The 20,567-nt window shown below is 36.4% G+C and overlaps 1 pseudogene; it reads left to right on the top strand.

Moving 5' to 3' along the window:
* Positions 1 to 15,322: 15,322 nt before the first annotated feature.
* On the top strand, positions 15,323 to 16,295 carry LOC122729767 (annotated as a pseudogene).
* The last annotated feature ends 4,272 nt before the right edge of the window (positions 16,296 to 20,567 follow it).

The raw sequence follows: 20,567 nt of genomic DNA, 5'->3' as shown, positions 1-20,567 counted from the left end.
TTGATTGTTACTCATTTACAATAAGGCCAATTATTATCAGTATAAATACTTATTATAGAAGCATTAATAATAAATAATAATTATTAATAATTTATATCAATAAAACTATTTCTTTTAATAGCTATTTTATATTATTAATAATAACACTGCTACTGCTGCTGCTCCTGATAGCTGTGAACTTAGCTAAAAGTTGAAATCGATGTCCTTCCTGCAGGAAGATCAGTCAAACACATAGAGGCAAGCACAAAGGACAGAAATTTAAGTTTATGTCCCTTTTAAGAAACTCTAGTCTCAATGATGAGTGAGATGAGCAGAACCAGAAGAACACTGTACACAGTATCATCAACATTGTGTAGTGACCTACTGTGATGGACCATATTTTTCTCACCAATGCAAAGGTACAGAAGGGTTCCAGGGAACTCATTATGGAGGAGGATCTCCAAATCCAGGAAAAAAAAGAACTGTGGAGTATAGATGCTGAATGAACCATATTATTTCTTTTGTTTTTGGTGCTGTTGTATTTCTATTTTGAGGCTTTTCCTCATTACTCTGAATTTTCTCTTATAACATGACTAATGCAGAAATATGTTTAATGTTATATATACATACATACATACACACACACATATATATATATATATACATACATACACACACACACACACACACACACACACACACATATATATATATATATAACCTATATTAGATTACCTGATGTCTAGGGGAGGGGATAAGGAGGGGAGGGAGGGAGAAAAATCTGAAATTGGAAAGCTTGTATAAACAAAAGTTGAGAATTATCTTTACATGTAATGGGGAAAAAATAAAATACTTTATTAAAAAAAGAGAGAGACCCTAGTCTCCAATAAGCAAGATGTCTGGGGCTTTACAGGCTACATTTCTTTTAAGGATCAAGCCTTAAAGCCAAACAATTCTGGCTTTCATTGATTGGCCAAAAACTACAGGTCGCAGCCCAAGCCTCATATGGCCATTGTTTGGCCTCTTGATGGCTCAGAGTGGATGTAAATAGCAGCTATTTTGGCCAGAAAACTTGAGGGTCTCCCCCCTTATTTATTTGTTTGTTTGGTTTTTATTTTTGTCTGTAAAAGAAGCTATTTTTTGCCTCATTTCTTACCTAGACTCAATCACTGAATGGACTCTGATTGCCTCAGTCAAACTGAGACCTATAAAAGACATTGGCTTAAAAAGAGAAAGTTCTTCCACTGCATTCTGGGCCATCTCCATTTCTTCTGATCTACATCTTGCCACTGGACCCAGATGGCTCCAGAAGAGAGAGTTAAGCTGGTGACTTTGCACAGCCCTGCCTCACTTAAATCCAATTCACTGATAGTCATGACTTCACTTCCCCTTCATTGTCCTATTTGAGAATGAAGGACAAACAACAACACCAGACTCATGGGAGACCTCAACAACTCTGGTAAAGAGACCGATGATATCTATGCTGCCATATGAAGAGAGGACCAAATTTACCTCTATCTGAAATCCTAGCTGGAGAAGAGGAAGAAATAATGAAATAGATAAGAGAGTAATATTGGGGTTAGGAGAAGAGTGAGTGAAAATTATCTATTTCAAATTTTTGGTTCTCAGGACATTCTTTCCCCCCCCAAAGAGCTCATACATGGCATCTATCTTCCTGCTTCAATCTCCTTCCTTCCTCCAAATGAGATTATTGGCTTTGTAGAGTTCCCATATATTCCTGAGCATTTTTTGCTAAAAGTGTTTCCAAAAATGTCATTGTTCCTCATCACAACCTTGTGAATTCATCTGGACTGGCTGATCACTATTTTTATTTGACAGGTGAGGAAACTGAAGCCCCAGGGAAGCCATATGTATTGCTCAGTGTCACAAATTGAATATCAATCTACTTGAACATTAAAACCTGATGACAATTCTGGAAACCAAGTAAGGAGTATGACTTTTAGAAAGTCACTTCACCTCTCTGGGGCTGTTTGCTCATGTAGACTAGACTCATCTCAAAAAAATTTAAATATTCTGACATTCTACTATTCCCATGAAATTTCAAACACATAACTGTAAAGTCTGAATTTAAAGACTGGCTCTCTATAGCCTGCAGAGCCCTCAGACAAAAGCTAAAAAGCTCCAGATGTCAGATGGGGGAAGCTCTTGACAAGTCCATGAAAATGATCATAGGCTACAAAGCATGGAGAGTCACCTCTACTGAAACAGTTTGAAAGTAGGTGATAATCTTAGAATACAATGTCCTTGACAAGGAAAACTGTGAAGACAAATTACTTCAATAAGAAATGATGCCATAATTTAATATGTGGGGACTTAACAACAACTACAAAACACAGATTCCTTTCAGAAGGAAGCAGGACTGCACAGTTGAATCCTACTATGTGAAACCCACAATCCAAATTTCTTATGGGAGCAGTAGATTATGTGTCTTCTCCCCCATTTTTTTACTGAATTTTGGGGAACATGGATTTTCTCAGTTCTTCTGGCCTTATAAAGGATCAAAATCCCTTTTTCCTCAATCTAATTAAGATGTGATATCTGAGGTAAGCAAATTAAGACAAACAGTACTAAAGAAATAGTTAACATAAGACAAAATAATTTACAAAGGCTTAAGACTTATAGGTTTCTATACTTGTGAAGAGATTATTTCTTTAAATCCTTTTGATAATCTCTGAAGGACTTCAGTTCCAGCTCTACCCTCATTAGTCCTGGTGGACTTGCCATGCCCACGTACTAGTTGGTATTCTGTTATGCTTGATGATATACTTCACAACACTTATCTTGCATAATTTTTCATTTGTTAGGTATTACAACATCCTCACACTCACCATCTGATTTTCTGTTGTCCTTTAGATGACTTTAATTTCTATTCTTGGGACAAAGTAGTATTCCATAATTCAAAACCATTTCCAATGTTAGAGTTGGACAATTGTTTCAGAGAGAAGCTTGACACAATAAAAAGAGCTGTGGAATTGAGGTGGGAAAGACAAAATTCAGATACCATCTCTGGCACTTACTGTAGCCCTGGAAAAGTTATTTCACCCCTTTGGACCTCAGTTTCCTCAACTGTAAAATGCAGGGTTTGAATGTGATGATCACCAAAGTCCTTTCCAACCTTAATTCTTTAAAATGGTGAATTGTGTGTGTGGAGGTTGGGGAGGGGAGAGATGGGGTGGATTAAGATAGCTGTCTAGAAGCTGAAAATGCAGAACTTTGAAATCTTATCTTTTCCTTCTTTTGGACAGAATGAGTAAAAGTTATTGCTCTGAAACAAGGACAATGTCTCATCTCATTTTGTTGATAAGAATGTTTTCTAGTCCTAAGGGCATTTCCCCATTTCGTGAACATTGAGGATATGCCACTTTTCAAGCAGAGATGTAGTCAACACTTGATATAAATAGAGTGCCAGAAGTAAAGCCTTGGAAAGTAAAGTAAAGAGTTGAGGATAAAGCTTAGATCTTGATCCAATAGCCTGGATCCAGAAGGGATGTAGTATTCCATTAGTCAAAGAACAAATCAATAGTGAAGCGAACACACAGATGTGAAGGTAGACAAAGGAGCTGGTCATCAAAGATGAGGCAGAAGTCCAGAGCCCCCACTGCAGGTATAATGCCAAAGATGAAAGTCAAATTGAGAAATGAGTCAAAATCATAGAAGCAGAAGCACTGTGTTGGTCGTCCTTCCCCTTCCTGATATGGACTCTTGTAGTCTTGGTGCAGATGCCCAACAACTTGAGTATTTTATGATATCAGCACTTGCATGGCTAATTTACCACCCTTTGGGCGGCTTCCTGAAGAAGTAATTCAGCATTCACTCCAAGGCCCAATTTAAGTTTATTCATCCTTGTGATAACCTAGGCACTGTTGAATACCACCCTCAAGTAATGCAGGTATGTCATCATTCTTTCCCTGACCTAAAATCCCTTTGCCTTCATCTCAGTCTGCATCATGCAGAATGAATCCTCTGTGACACAATTGTATAGTCAAATTAATTTACAAAGATGTAGCTTTCAGTCGGTGAGGATATTCTGCTTGTCTATTCTATATTCCAGGCTTAAAGTGGAAGTAGAGGGAGAGGGGTGTCTTTAACATATGGCTTTCTATAAATAGGGATGTTGGGAGTAACATTTATTTTGCATAGCATGGATTATTTTCCTTTAAGGAGGCAAGGACATCATCCTTGGGATTTGATTGGGCCTAAGGACTAAAGATTTTAAAAGTCCAGCCAGTGGGGAATTAGTATACTTGATATTTGGCAGACTTCCCACTGCTTAGCAATACATATTGCTGACCCAGCATTGCTGCCCTGGTAAATGTGGAGGCAGAAGGGAACAGCATCTGTTTTCAGTAATTATATCCTTTCAGTCTTTTGTTATAATAAGTAAAGTCATTTTTATTTCATTTTATGGGCAAAGGATATGTCATTGTGTTCTAATCCTGAGCCTGAATCATTGGAGTGACTTGAAGTAGGTCAGACACAGAATACTCTGCTATGCACTGAGGATATAAAGACAAAAGTGAAATAGTCCCTTTCCATAAGAATCATATTCCATAGGGGGAGATAATGTATACATATATGTATACACAAATATCTACAAAAAATGAAAGCTTACCGGGCTATAAGCCATTTCATAAACAAAAATTGTGTGTGACTTCATAAACTGAGTCAGTATATAATCATGAGAAATAAAGGAAACTTCTCCTTTGACATCTGATTATGTGCCATCTCTATATTTCCCTTATAAACATAAGGGCTAAGATCATCTCAATGCTGTCTCTTTCCCTAGTGCTGAATCAGTTCATTCCACTCCATTTTAGGTGCTCTTAACATTTATAGATACAGGTTATTTTAGATGTTCTAGTTAAAATTTCTACACAATAGTTCCCTCTACACCAATATCTAAATGCCATTTTGTGTAGAGAATAGTCTATTTACCAACTTCTATGCCATTGCTCAGGTGGTTTTCATTTCTGCAATTCACTCCTTTCTCAATTCTACCCTATAGAATAGCTAAATTGCTCTAAAATACCCTCAACTGCCACCTTATATGAATGTCTTTCATGGTCTCCAATTACCAGTACTATCTTAATCCTGAGATTACTTTGTGAATATTTCATATTTACTTCTCTCTCTATGTGTTGTGTTCCCTCATTGGAATGTTGGTTACCTCCTTGAAGGCAGGGTCTGTTTTGTTTTTGTGTTTTATCATGAGAATTTATTACAGTACCTAGTATATAGGTGGTGCTAAATAATGTTCATTGGGTTGAATTGAACCAAAAAAACTTGTAGCTATTCAAAGATTCATATATAAACATTAACCTAAAACCAAAAAGATAAAATAACTTTGCAATACTCCATTTAAACCAAGCACCCTTGAATAGGGATACAACAATGTATCACAGTTCCCTGAATAATGCTAAGGGTTCAGGAATCCTATGGTAACAAGCTAGACTTAATCATAATTGTGTACTTTTTATATTATTACAATCTTTTTGTTTTTGTTTTTTGTTTTTGTTTTGTTTTGGTGAGGCAATTGGGGCTAACTGACTTGCCCAGGGTCACACAGCCAGTAAGTGTTAATTTTCTGAGGCTGGATTTGAACTCAGGTCCTCCTGACTCCAGGGTTGGTGCTCCATCCACTGTGCCACCTAACTGCCCTGTATTATTATAATCTTAATAATTTACTCATCATCCAATAATTAGTTTTGACTGTACAGTAGAAAAGGGGGAACTCATCACATTTGCTTACATGGAAATCACAATAACCTATAGGCAAAGTATATTCCATTTCTCTGTGACATTTAAAACTACCTGATTCCATGTCATAATATTTTATCCTTATATTCCTCAATATTTTTCACCAATGCATCAAACACAAAATAAAATAAAATATTTTTTAAAAAGAACAGATGATATATATATGTATATGTATATGTGTGTATATATATATATATATATATATATATATATATATATATACATATACATATATATATACCTAAAACCTTTTACTTACTAATTGTTGAAAGCCACACTAATAGAAAACAAATAGAAACTATGTATATATCTACTTTATGGGGGTATTGACTTAATCATACTTCTTGTTTTCATGACTACTTTTGAATTCCTTCATATGTTTGTTGGATTTGTTGTTGTTATAATCAGTTTTTATATTGTTATTTTTATTCTGTTTTCTTTTGTCCAAATCAGCTCATGTGTGTATTGTTATTATATTGAATTTTTCATAGTTATAATTTAATAAGATAGAATCATACTCCATTACATTAATGTAGCATAATTTGTTTAGTCATTTCCCCAGTTAGTAGAAAACAAAGTTTTTTTTAGTTATTTTCTATCATAGATGTGATAGTAGTAATATTTTGTACAGTTATGAATGTTTTTATTCTTAATCACTTCTTTACTTTATAATTCCTAAAGCAGCTATGAATATTTTTATATTCAACTGTGTAATTCCATATTACTTTCCCCAAAATGTGAAATACATGATCATCCCACTAATGTCTTTTTCAAAACTCCAGCCATACCAAATCTGAATATTCTTCTATTTTATTATATCTACCAACTTGATGTTTATCAGGTAATTTCAGATTTTTATTAATTTGACACTGATTATGAGAGATTTTTAATATTTTTATAATTGTAGATAATGTTTCCTCCATCAGCATGTACCTATTTATAGCCTTTGACCACATTTCCCTCCAAGTTTGTTATTTCTCACTTTGGCTTCATTGGCTTTTATCATGCAAATGTTTCTAACATAATTATCTCAAATGGGCCAAAATGATTGAACCAGGTAGTGAAATGGTGAAAGTTGCATTTTTGAAAGGCTAATTTGGTGATAGCATTATGATTAAAATTATAAGAGAAGTAGTTTTGGGGTACTTTAATCATTTTATTAATAGGCCAGCAGATTATTAATAAAAGGATGATCATTTGGACATCTCTTTCAGACCAAAGGCTCTTTCCATTAGTGTCCTGACATAATTAGAGAAAGGACCAGTAGGGGATCATAGGGAAGGTACACAGAGGAAAGATGTTGCACAAAGGGATTTAAACTGTAGGTGAATGTCCAAACTTTAGATATCTGAGGGAGAATGATAAAGAAGGGGGAATAAGGAAAAAATGGAAGCCAAAGTAGATTGTGTCCTAGAGAAGATAAATTTTTGTGGATTGCCTAATTTAAGATAACAAAGTTTAAGAGGATCTGTTCTTTTTTCCAATGAGAAATTTCACATTTTCTTCTATTTTTTTAACTTTTTTAAATTTTGTTTTATTGTGTCTCATAGAGTCATTAGTTTTCATTTGTTCAATTCTAGTTTTTAAAGTATTATTTTCTTCAGTGACCTTTTGCACTTCCTTTTCCATTTGACTAAGTCTGTTTTTAGTGAGTTATTTTCCTCAGTAAACTTTTGTATTTCTCTTCCATTATTTTTATTTCTTTCCACAGTTTTTCTTCCACTTCTCTAATTTGCTTCTTAAAATCCTTTTTAAGCTCTTTCAGGAATTTTTTTTTTTTGGCCTGAGACCAATTTGCATTTTTCTTTGAAACTTCACCTGTAGCCATTTTGTTACTATTTGTCCTCTATGTTTATGCCTTGGTTTTCCCTATCACCATAGTAATTGTCAACAGTCAAGCTTTTTATTTTTTATTTTTATTTTTTTGCTTATTTTTGTGCCTTTTTTGTGCTTTGATTTTTTATTCCAGTTAGGTTCTGTTCCTAAATTGTGCCAAGGTTTGTGCTGAGGCACTGGGTCTTATTGGTGGTTTTCACTGGACTTCGGGGCTTAGAAGCTTGATTTTGCTAGGATGCTAAAGTTAACAAAATCTTTTGGGTGGCTGGCCCTGGAGGAGTGATCTTGTTGGTCTGCCCCAGGGCTGGTGCCTTGCTGTTGGGTTAGCAGGCACCAGAGGAGTAATTTTATTTCTAATCTGCTCAAGTGTGTGTGTGTGTGTGTGTGTGTGTGTGGTGGGGTCCTGCTTCTGGGTTGCTATGGCAACCAGTCACTCTGCTAGTAAACCCTGAAAGGATAATTTTATTGTGATCTGCTGAGTTCCTGCTGCCGGTTTGCCCTGGAAACAGTCTCACTCCTGGGAGGTCATAGGGGTGGGAACTTTTTGTTGACCAGTCTTGCTCAGGGCTTCATTACTGGTCAGCAGTGGGGTCAAACACTCTTTTGTAGTCTGTGTTAACTTTGGGTTGCCTGTTGAGGGTCCCTGCTATGCTTCCCAGACTGCTCACCTGCCCAGGGAGCTGCTGGTTTGCATGTGGGTGGAACCTCACTTGGTAGATTGCCCCAGGCTCCAAGCCCTGCTTCAGGCCTCCTGCTGTGAGCCCAGAAGCTGCTGCTGTTGCTCCTGGACCTTACTTCTCTCCTAGCCAGGTAAGACAAACCTTTCCTGCCCAGCTGGTAGGCTGTCTCCCTGTTTCTGCAATGTTGGTTTGGAGGGGAAATCTGGTAGAGCTCCAGTGGGTTGCTTCCTCACTCAGCCATCTTGGCACAGGAATTCTAAGAGCTTCTTAAATCAAACTCTAGATAGTATGAAAATTCAGGGGAATGAAATAAGGTAGGAAGAAGATAACAAGACCCTAAAGAGAGAACATTAATTTTACTCTCAAGATGTCAAACATATCTTGCAACCTTCAACAACCCAAATGCCTCTGGAGCTTCCTTCTACCAAAGACCTGTATGATATAAATATTACTGCCCAGTGCAGATAAGTTAAGTCTCAATTTCAATTAAGTCTTCTCTTCTTTCTAAGTCAGAGGAACATTTCTGTAGTTGAAGGTGGAATTCTTTCTGGACAGCTAATGCTTAATATGGGGTAGAAAATTGTGTCACTATTAGCAAAATAAAATGAACCCATTGTCAAGACCTTTAGCTGAGCTCCATGAGCTCTTTGTCTCTGTTCCTCAAAATTTGGGGGATTTAAAATAAATTTAATATGCACTGACATCCTGCCACTTTTTCATTGTAAAATATCCTTAGACCTTACTGGTCCCACTTAGAGGAATTGAGAATCCCAATAAAGAATACCAAATAGGCTTAAGACTGAAGAGAGTGATAAAATGGCTAAATTTAGGACCAAAGGTGACATCAAAACTTACCAAGTGGCTAGGTCTTCACAGCCCAGTTACAGGAAACCATGTGAATAATTCATGGGAAATATATCTGGAAAATTGCCTCAGACTTTGATTTTACTTTGCTTAAATTGGATTAAAAAAAAACTTATGTAAGTTTGAGGGTCAACTCTTTTATTTTAAAAAACCCACCTGTATTCCTAATCTTGGAATTTCTGTTAAGCATTGTGAAGGATAATTATCCTCAAATATTTAAATGCCTTGCACTAAAAATGTTGGGATGCATTTTTCATGAATAGAAAATCTGTAGTAGAAGGCAAGCAATTTTTTTTAAGATTCATAAGCAAATGGGTCAGCTAGGTGATACAGTGGACAAAGCACCAGCCCTTGACCGAGGAGGCCCTCGGCCCATATCTGGCCCCAGACATAAGCCACCCTACCCTGCCTGCCCCACAAAAAACAAGGATAAACAAAAAATAAATGCTTTACAGATATCATCCCTTCATATTCAATTCATACCTGTGCCCTCTGTCTAAGTATACTCCTTTTGGCTTCCCTAATACCGAGAAAGGTCTTATGAGTTGCAAGTATCATCTTCCCATGTAGGAATGTAAACAGCTTAACCTTTTAACACCCTTCATGATTTCTTTTTCCTGTTTACCTTTTTATGCTTCTCGAGGGTCTTATATTTGAAAGTCAAATTTTCTATTTAGTTCAGGTCTTTTCATCACAAATGCTTGAAAGTCCTCTTTTTCATTGAAGTCCCATTTTTCCCCTGAAAGATTATACTCTATTTTGCTGGGTAGGTGATTTTTGGTTTTAATCTGGTTCCTTTGCCCTTTGGAATGACATATTATATCTCCTCTAATCCTTTAATGTGGAAGCTGCTAGATCTTGTGTTACCATGACTGTAGTTCCACAGGATTTGAATTCCTTTTTTCTAGCTTCATGCAATATTTTCTGCTTGACCTGGGCTCTCTGGAATTTGGCTATAATAATCCTGGAAGTTTTCCTTTTGGGATCTCTTTCAGGAGTTGATTGGTAGATTATTTCAATTTCTATTTTACCTTCTACTTCTAGAACATCAGGGCATTTTTTCCTGACAATTTCTTGTAAGGTGATGTTTAAGTTCTTATTTTGATCATGGTTTTTTCAGGTAGTTCAATGATTTTCCAATTATCTCTCTTGGATCTGTTTTCCAGGTCAGCTATTTTTCTGGGGAGATATTTCATATTGCCCTCTATTTTTTTTTATTAATTTGGATTTGATTTATTGTATCTTTATTTCTCATAAAGTCATTAGCTCCTATTTGCTCTATCCTAATTACTAAGCATTGATTTTCTTCAGAAAGTTTATGTACCTCCTTTTCCATTTGGGCAATTTGGCTTTTCAAGCTGTTGACTTTTTTTCATAACCCTCCTGCATTACTCTCATTTCTCTTTCCATTTATTCCTCTACCTCTCTTACTTTATCTTCAAAGTACTTTTTGAGCACTTCCATTTCCAAGTCATATTTTGTTCTTGGAATCTTTGGATGTAGGTGCTTTGACCTTGGTATTATCTTCTTCTGAGGGTAGATTTTGATATACCTTACCACCAAAGACACTTTCGATGGTCTACTGCTTTCTCTGCCTACTCATCTTGCCATGCTATTTACTCTTTCTTAAAAGTAGAACACTGCTTCCAGGATGCACTGATCCAAACTTCAGGGGGTCCCAGGCAGTATAATTCAAGAAGAGGCCCATTCCCAGCCTGCCTAGTCTATAAGTAAACATGGGCCACTTTCTCTTTAACCCAGAAACAGAACTCTGATTGAAATCTGATTCTCTGTGGTCCATAAGCTCAGCGTGCCTGTGCCCCTACCCCACTGGGCCACTGCAACTCAAGTTCACTTCCTGAGGAACACAGAAGTGCTCCTGTCTCTGTTCCAACAGAGACCCCAACTATTTCCCCCTGGGCAATGGCTGGACCACCACACCAGTCTGTGAGCCAAGTTTCAGAAGAAGCTGCTGATGCTAAAAATTTCGAGGCTCTGAAGGCACAGCCTGCCTGGGGCTGGATCAGCACTGAACGCTGAGCTCCTCTCTCATCCTGAACAGCAGATGATCCCTGCAACCTATTTAAGCCATCTTTGGCTGGAAAGTAGTCTCACTCTGTTCTTTTGTGGGTTTTGCTACTCCAGGAGTTGTCTTATGGCATTTTTTGGAGGTATGTGGACAGATCTGTTGGGAGCTCAGAGGGTCATAGCTTTTCCTCCTCCATCTTGCCTCTGCCCCTTCTTTTACTACTTCTACTTCTGCCTTAGAAGTTTCAGAGTGACACTATTGCCACAATAAGAATAAGACTTTTTTTGTTTTCTAACACAGGCAATTTCCATACTCAGTTTGGTCATCTATAAAATAAGAGGGACTTTCAAGTTTCTTCTAGTTTTAAATGTATGACTTGGAGAATGATTGGATATATAGAGGGACTAGTGTAGAGTGAGAGGAAAAACAAACAAACAAAAATGTCTCCAAGGCCTAGGTCTTGAATCAGTGAGAGAACATTGGTACATGATAAAAATAGGGTATTAATTTTAATTCACTTATTTAAGTTAAAGACAGTTAGGAGGTAGAATTGGTTGGGGGGTGATGAATTTAAATATACTGAATTGAAGGTGATGATAGTGAATTCAAGTAGAAATATCCTATGGATATTTGGATATACATGACTAAAGCATATGGCTAGGTCTGAGAGGTATACACATAGAAATACATTATAAGTTTTGACAGCAAGAGAATTCTCCAAGAGAGAATATATAGCAAAAAATAAAAATACATAATTGAAGATAGAAATAAGGTCCATATTCATATTTAAGGACTGAAGTAAAAAAGAGGGGGGTCAGTTAATAAGAACACAAAGTAACAGTTTTTGAAGAATTAGAACAAACAAAGTGAATTATCAAAAACAGTGATTAGAGCAGAAGTATTAAACAGTGTCATATGTTGGGAAGAAGGCAAGGAGAATGAATATTGAGCAAAGAGACTTGGGTCTAGGAGACCTTCAACAGCAAAATAGAAACAATTATAGGCAAATACGAAGGGAATGGTTGAAAAAGAAATGAACACAATGAGCATTCATTTGACAATTTTGTCAGTGAAATAGAAGAATAAATTGCTAGCCTGGGGTGGAAAACCAGGTAAAGAATAGTTTTATTCCAAGATAGATAATAACTATGGAATTGAATCATCATATAGGGCGAGACAAATAGTGCCAGAGAGACTAAGAATTACTAAATGAGCAAAATCTTTTCTTTTAGGAGAAAATGAGTGTCAAAAGAATATTATCCAAATAGCTCATGAATTTTATTTAGAAGGGGTCACAAAAAACAAAGTACTTCTTCTCTCTGCTGTGCATGAGTTTCTTTAGCATACTTTCTAAGGGTATCAGTATTTAAAATATGTTCATCCATTAGCAACTATATAGGTAGGTAAAGATTTGAGGAAGATATAGACTTTTTAGTTATTCGGTCTTGATTAGAGAAAAAGGATATTGAGAAGCTATGCCTAAAAAATGGTGCCAAGTTTAAAACTGAGGTCTGGTAATGAGAATAGTCCAAAGTTGAAGTTCATATTTTACAGAGAAATTTACAATGAAATGTGTCAAGTGTGAAGGTGTACAAATTTAATGAAGACAGGATTGTCTTCTAATTGACAGTTTTGCCCATTATTTACTCCTGAAATGAAAGCTAAAGTGGTGGTCAGGTCATTGAATCTCATCTGGTTTTCTTAGCATCATATAATTTTGATCTAGAAGGGTAATGTAGAGATCATCTGTTTTAACCAAACTGAAAATGAGAGAGAGCAAGGGATTTGCTCACAATCATCTAGGCAGTAAGTGTCAGTTATTGTTGGAACCGAGGTCAGGTTACTGATCCATTTGTCACCTGCCACCCTGCAATGGAATCAATGATGAAAAAGGAAGGTTTATTTCTCCTATCTTTAAATAGACTACCTTTCATTTGTTACGATTTTCTAAGAAGCAAATAAGCAAATTAAACAAGTAGGAATGGAAGCACAATGGAGAAAATATTATATTTGGAGTTGGATCACCTGAGTTCAAATATTTTTCCTTCAACCTACCACCACTTATGGAATGATAATCAAATATTGGCAAGATGTGACAAAATGACTTTTCCCCATAGCTGCTTTATGTCTTATCCTCAAATAGTTGTTTTCTTTGTTGTTGTTGTAATGATTGCTGTATTTTTCTCTTTTATAACTATAAGTTCTTTTTCCTCTGATTCCCTATATTAAACAAATTAGACTTTTCTAGATATTTTTCTAAACAGTTCCCCAATATGTAAAATTAAGGGGTTGGCCTCAATGATCTCTAAGGTTTCTTACAACTCCAAATTCTACACTTTTAGCATTATATGACAAGTTATAATTAATAGTCACATCTACTGATAGATTTTGAAAAAAACACACAACTCTTTGTTTAATGCTGCTATAAAAATTCAGTATAACCTCAATACAAAGTTAGATACCCAGAGATTAACTATGCAGATAAAATTACTGACATTGATATGACACTTTAATGTTAAGCAATCATTTTATATATGTTATTTCATCTGATTCTCACAACAACCCTGTGAGGTAGGAAGTAGCAGGCTTATCTTTATTTTTTTACAGATGAGGAAAATGGAGATTCTGAGAGGATAACTGAATTATTGTTCATTGTCACAAAGCTAGCATCAGGGATGAAATTTGAACTCAGGTATGTCAGTCAGTCAAACTACTTATTTGGCACTTATTATTTATCTTCCTGATTCCAAATTCAGCATTCTTTCCATTGTGCCATGCTTCCTCTTATCCTCAGACTGGAAGGATATCATCATCCACAGACAGTGTTGTACATGGATTTGCCAAAATGGCCTTTTCCCCACAGCTCCTTTAATCTTATCCTCAAACAGCTCTTTATCATATTAATGGTTATATATATTTTTTCTTTTATGTGATAATTAACCATAAGTTCTTTTTTTTCTCCATCCTGTATTCAGCCAATATGACTTTTCTGAACACTAAATTAGCCTAATTTTCTCCATAATATTGACCAAAGTGTTTTCAACTTAAATGACAGAGGTGTTACAGATAGATGACTCACACATTAGAAAATTGAAAAGATTCTTATAATCAAAAATTAAAGGACTTGTGAATCTAGTATCACCACCCTGCTTGGAGCTCTCTCTCTCTCCCCATCCTTTCAAGCTTATTTGTCAGTGCCTTTAAGGAAATGTCACATCTGTCTTCTATTGACTATGAATCCTACAAAGACACAGAGTGAATAAATTTTATTTTTGTGCCAATGTCTAATACATTTTTCTGTATACACTATAGGCTTAATAAATAATTGTTGACGTCATGAAAGCAGTAAACTTAGTCTACTCTTTCTTAAAGTTTGATGGTAGAATGGAGAGAGATGACTTTAGGTTAAAGAAAGTGTTTTTTTTAATTGGATTACCCAAATGCTCTTTTAGATTGGTAGAAAACAATCAGTATTAAGGGAGGGATTGAAAATTCATAAGGAAGAGGATGACAGAGGAGATGGACGGTGATGGTTTTGAGTGAGCATGTTTAAATGCACTGGCCCGGGGGCAGCTAGGTGGCAAAGTGGATAAAGTACTGGCCCTGGATTCAGGAGGATCTGAGTTCAAATTCGGGTTTAGACACTTGATACTTGCAAGTCACTTAACCCTCATTGCCCCAGAAACAAAACAAAACAAAACAAAACAAAACAAAACAAAACAAAACAAAACAAAAAACAATTTTGTTAAATGCACTGGCCTAGTCCATAGTCATGAAGAGCAAAGCTAATGTTTGAAGGGACCAAACCCACAATCATAGAATCTTATATTTGAAAGAGGCTTTAGAGATCATGTAATCAAGCTCCCTACACTGAGGATTCTATGATGCAGCATCCCTTCAAAATTGTCATCCAGATGATTTGAACAATTCTTTTGACATGGGATTCATTACCATACAAGTCAAGCTTATTCCATTTGTAATAGTCACATTCTATTGGAGGCAATTGAGCTACTTGTTCCAAAATGACAGATATAGTCAATGAAAAATCCTGGTGTGATTAAAAGACAAAAGTGCTTAAAAAAACTAAGGCTTAATTTTCAAACTCTGTGATCTCTCCTATTTCTGCTTCTCCCTGAAGATTGCCCTTCACCATTTAATGGAAAAAGATAATCAGACATGGGTAAGTTCATTCATTCTCCTGGGGCTATCTAGTGACTGGAGGAATCAGGTCTTTCTCTTTGTCCTCTTCCTGTCCATTTACCTGCTGACCATATTTGGGAACATACACATCATCATTCTGATCAGGCTGGATACTTACTTGCATACTCCCATGTACTTCTTCCTCACCAACCTCAACCTTGCTGATGTCTCTTATGCCACCAGCATTGTCTCCCAAATGTTGGTACACTTCTTGGAAGAAGAGAAGAAGAAGAGAAAGAGAAGAGAAAACAATTCCATCTGTGAGCTGTGCTGCTCACCTATTTTTCTCTTTGCGTCTAGGTGGAATTGAATTTGTTTTGTTGGAAGCAATGGCCTATGACCACTATGTGGCAAGTTGCAACCCCCTGCCTTACTCATCCATGTGGGTTTATGTTCCAGGCTAGTGGCTATCTCCTGGGACAGTGGTTTCTTGAGCTCTGCCATGCAGACAGCCATCACTTTTCGGCTTCCTGTGTGTACAAACCATGTCATTGACTTTATTTCATGTGAATTTGTAGCCATAGTCAGATTGGCCTATGTGAACACATCCACCAATGAGGCTGCAGTTATGGCTTCCAGCATTATTTTGCTTATGACCATATTCTTTCTGATTCTGCTGTCCTATATCAAGATTATGTCAACTATCCTGAAGATTTATTCCATAGAGAGAACAAAGAAAGCCTTTCAGACTTGTGCCTCCTATCTGACAATGGTAACTCTGTGCTATGGGATGACTATTTTTGACTTACATTCAGCCCCACTCAACCCCCAATACCCTTCTGGAAAAGATGATTTCACTGTTCTATGTCCTTTTAGTACCCATGTTGAACCCCCTGATTTACAATGTGAGGAATAAAGAAGTGAAGGGAGCCTGGAAGAAACAACTCAGGCTATTCTTTGAATTAAAGTCAAAGATGTCTTCCTCATGAGTTACACAAAAAGACAACTATATCTATGAACCTTTCCTCCCAGATTCAAACATAGCCACCCCTACCCACATCATTGTCCTCTTTTTGAGAGATGGAAGAACTATTCATCATGTTTCAATATAGAAAGTGAGGGCAGGAAATGAGACAGTTGAGTGCTAGACATGGTTATAGGGACGGAACTTCCAAGTTTGCTTCATTCTTACTTTTAATATTCTGCATAATCTAGAAAAGAAATCCTATTTTTCATTTAATCTGCCAATTTTTCATGTTTGCCAGTATCTTCAGATGAACTGTTTCCTTTTAAAACCAAGTATTTTAATATTGGAAGAATCACTCAGATTAATTGCATATGGAGCTCCAGCATAATGCAGTAAAACTGTCCATTTGTTTAATGCCAGGGAAGAAAAGTCTGGTTATTAAAATTAAGAAAGGAGTGCTTATTCAGAGTCCTATACATTATAGACACACTAGCTGCATCTATGTCAAATTAACAGATATATGTTGGGTTAATTTAGTGAGGGAGGAGGAGGACGAATAAGACCACTTATTCATTTTGAGCTTATACAACTATGTGGATCTTTTTCAAGCGCTTAGATTAAAGGTAAGCAAGTGATCAGAATGGCTGAAGAAATGCATTCTCATAGGGGGTGTGTGTGTATGTGTGTGTGTGTTTGTATAAATAAGCTTAAACCAGTCTAGTCCCAAAAGAATTGTTGTCCCACTTGTCTCTAAAACAGAGGTAAGTCAGTGCAACTACTTTGAAAACAAAACAAACCTAGAATATATGTAAAACATCTACCTTACAACACTCCAATAGAATTGAAGGAGACATTGTAGTGTAGTGGAAAGAGAACTGGATTTGGAATTAGAGAACCTGACTTTAAATCCTGTCTCTAAGAGGTTCCACAGTGGATAGAGTGTTAGCCCTGAAGTCAGGAGCACCTGAGTTCAAATCTGACCTCAGACACTTAATAGCTGTATGACCTTGGGTAAGCCACTTAACCCCAATTGCCTTAAAAACATCCAGGGCCATCTCCAGTTGTCCTGATAATATATCTTACCACTGGACCCAGATGGCTCTGGAGGAGAGAGTTTGCACAACTCTTCCTCACTTAAATCCAATTAATTGCAAGTCATGATATCTGTCATGGTCCTCTTTGAGAATGAAGGACAAACAACAACAACAGAGAAATTCTAACAATTTCAGCAATATGCAGACTCAGGTAGCCATGAGTGTCAAATGCTAGATGGTATTTTTTTAATGATGTTGTAGGAATTTTGGAATATCTTCCTCAAAAACTCCCCTTCTGTTACATGGCAGGTAAAAGAAACACTTTTTGGTCCAGAGGAATGTCAGGATAATGAGGAGATTCAAAATGATATCACATTTTTACATAAATTTTTATTAGTAAGTACATTCTCTGATTCTGGGCTTTCTCATAATGATCATTTTCACACATATTCCAAAAATAAGTGTCTTTATTTTTTCTTTTAAATGACTCTCCTTGTTAAAAATAGTCTCGTAAGAATTAGTTGAAGATAGAGAAATAAGTATAGAATGGATTGGTAAATGTTTAACAACTGTCCTCTGGAAGAAGAAATGTACAAGTTTGATCTGCATTATTAATATTTCCATTACTTTTCTCATTACTTTTTAAAGTCTAGAGATAATCAACAAAAAAATAAATCAAGCTTTGATTTGTAGCATTTTCTGATTTTTGAGGTATTAATGTTCACAGTGAAAATTTAATAATCAGCTCTCACAATCTGGTTCAACTTGGCACCAGCACATGCCACAAGAGATGGATAGTTAGATAAATAGAAAGAAAGATGGGTGGATAGACATATAGACCATTTATTAAGTGCTTCCTATGTATAAGGTTCTGTACTAAGCACTGGAGATAGATACAGGCAAGTAAGACTGTACCTGCCCTCAAGGAGCTTATATTCTAATGGGGAAAACACCATATAAAGTGTTGCTAGAAAACAGGAGCTAGCATGGAAGGCTATCAAAGTAAAACAAAATCTCATGTCAGAACTGGGGGAGAACAAGCTATATTGAGGAGATACAAGGAAGTGTCATGGAGGTCTGGTCCAAGGCAAGATAAGTCAAAAGCTCATCTATCAAATTAGGTGACTGAGGGTGTACAGTTCAAGATTCCACTGGGAGGAAGTTGGCCCAAGAGCAGTGAAATAACAAATAAGTAAAATTGCCAGAAATGGCAAGGAAGCCTGGCTTCTCACAACACTATGCAAAATATTCTTGGGTTGTTTAGCCTGGAGAAAAGAAGACTGGGGTAAGGGGGTACGTGAGTGGGAGGCAGTATGGACTCAAGATAATATTCTTTGAATGTTTGTAGGGTTGTTATGTCGAAAAGGAAATACACTTCTTTGTGCCATCCCAGAGTGCCAGACTAGAACAAGTGGGTAGAAATTACATGTAGACTGATTTTGTGCATAAGGGGAAAAAAAAACTAGTAGTTGGAGCTGTCCAAAAATGGGATGTGTTGTCTTCCTCAGAGAAGAAAGGTGTATAATGTTGAAGTAGTTAGAGAGACTTTCTAATTTGGGTACCCATTAGACTAAATGACCTGTGTATTCCCTTCTAACTTTTTAATTCTATAATTCTATGTTTAACTGGGATCAGTTCCTTTGCTGGAAGGCTTAATTAGAACAGAATCTGAAACCTTACAAATGGGGGGATTCATTTTCTAAAAGTCAGGTTTTTTAGGGAGAGATGATATTAAAGTTAGTTTTCTTGGTATTTACATTTACTTCTTCTAAGTTGCCTTTCAGGAGAAGGTTTTTCATTATTGGGTGACAGTCAGTCCAAAACATCACTGAATCACAGAACCTCAGTGGTGGGAGGGGCCATCTAGTATAATTTGTAACTGAATCAGTTACAATCAGTGAACAAGCATTTCTTAGGTGTCTATGTGCCAGGCATTGTGCTGGGCACGGGGCAAGAAAAGTGCCCATCTATCCTCTGCTTGGAGACCTCGAGTGAGGGTGAGACTCCTGCTTGTCTAGCTGGGAAAAATGACAAGTCTAATCAATGGTAGCTTAGTATAAGCATTCTCTCTTCTCTTTGCAATGCTTCCAACCCCACCTCCCAAAAAATTAAAAAACAAAAACAAAAATAAACAAAAACACCCAAAAAAACCACATTAGTGAGTACAAGAAAACATTATAGGGATAGAGTGAAATTACTAAAGTGTACAAAGAAAATGCTATGAAGTCTAAGACAAACATGACCAAGTAAAGTCAAACTATTTCAGTTAATTCTACAATTTGTTGAATAACACAAGTACATGGTTAAAATAACTTCTCATCATACTCCTATAATGTTGAATGGTTTTCCATTGAGTGAGTGTAAGGTGAATTCTGTTCACATTTCAAACCAAGTGGGCAGGGTTATTGACTATTATCATTCATTGTTTACCTCTCTTTGAGATAGGTATTTTAGAATAAGTAAAAAAGATTCTTGTGTAAATCTATTTTAGTTTGCCATATTATTGTCCTTGAACTTAACCATACACATAAATGAGAGCTAGGTGGATAGCTAGGCAGTGTAGTAGATAGAGCACTGGTTCTGAAGTCAGGAGTACCTGAGTTCAAATCTCACCTCAGACACTTACTAGTTGTGTGTCTCTGGGCAATTCACTTAATCCCAATTGCCTTACACATCTAGGGCCATCTCCATTCATTCTGTTGTATAGCTTGCCACTGGACTCAGGTGGCTCTGGAGGAGAGCTTGAGGTTGGTGACCTTGCACAGCTCTCTCTCACCTAAATCCAATTCAGTGCAAATCATGACATTACTCCAATGTCATGGTCCTCTTTGAGAATGAAAGACAAACAACAACAATACATAGATGATGTGGTGAGATCATTCATTCATTCATTCATTCATACAATCATTCAAAATTTTATTGACCATATATTACAACAAAGGTATTTTGGGTGATAAAAAGATATATAACATCTCCCTACCCTCAAAGAGCTTACAGTTAAGACCTAAATTCCTTACTAACATATTTGTAAGAGGGGTTGGTTCTAATCTTTGTCAAACTATATATCATAATTAACTCTATGAGTAAAATTCTTTCAGAATGGACTAAAGATAGAGTTGACCTCATTTTATAAAAAAAAAACACTCTATATTTCCTAAATCACACCCATTATCTTATACAGTGGCTCAAAACTATGCTGATTTCTTTTTTCCTCAATAAACCAGTCTCTGAGGCTATTGGAGTAAGGTGGTTTTAGATAC

Source organism: Dromiciops gliroides, chromosome 5 (genome assembly GCF_019393635.1).
Source record: "Dromiciops gliroides isolate mDroGli1 chromosome 5, mDroGli1.pri, whole genome shotgun sequence".
Lineage (NCBI taxonomy): Eukaryota > Metazoa > Chordata > Mammalia > Microbiotheria > Microbiotheriidae > Dromiciops > Dromiciops gliroides.
This window is presented reverse-complemented; position numbering and strand designations above follow the sequence as displayed.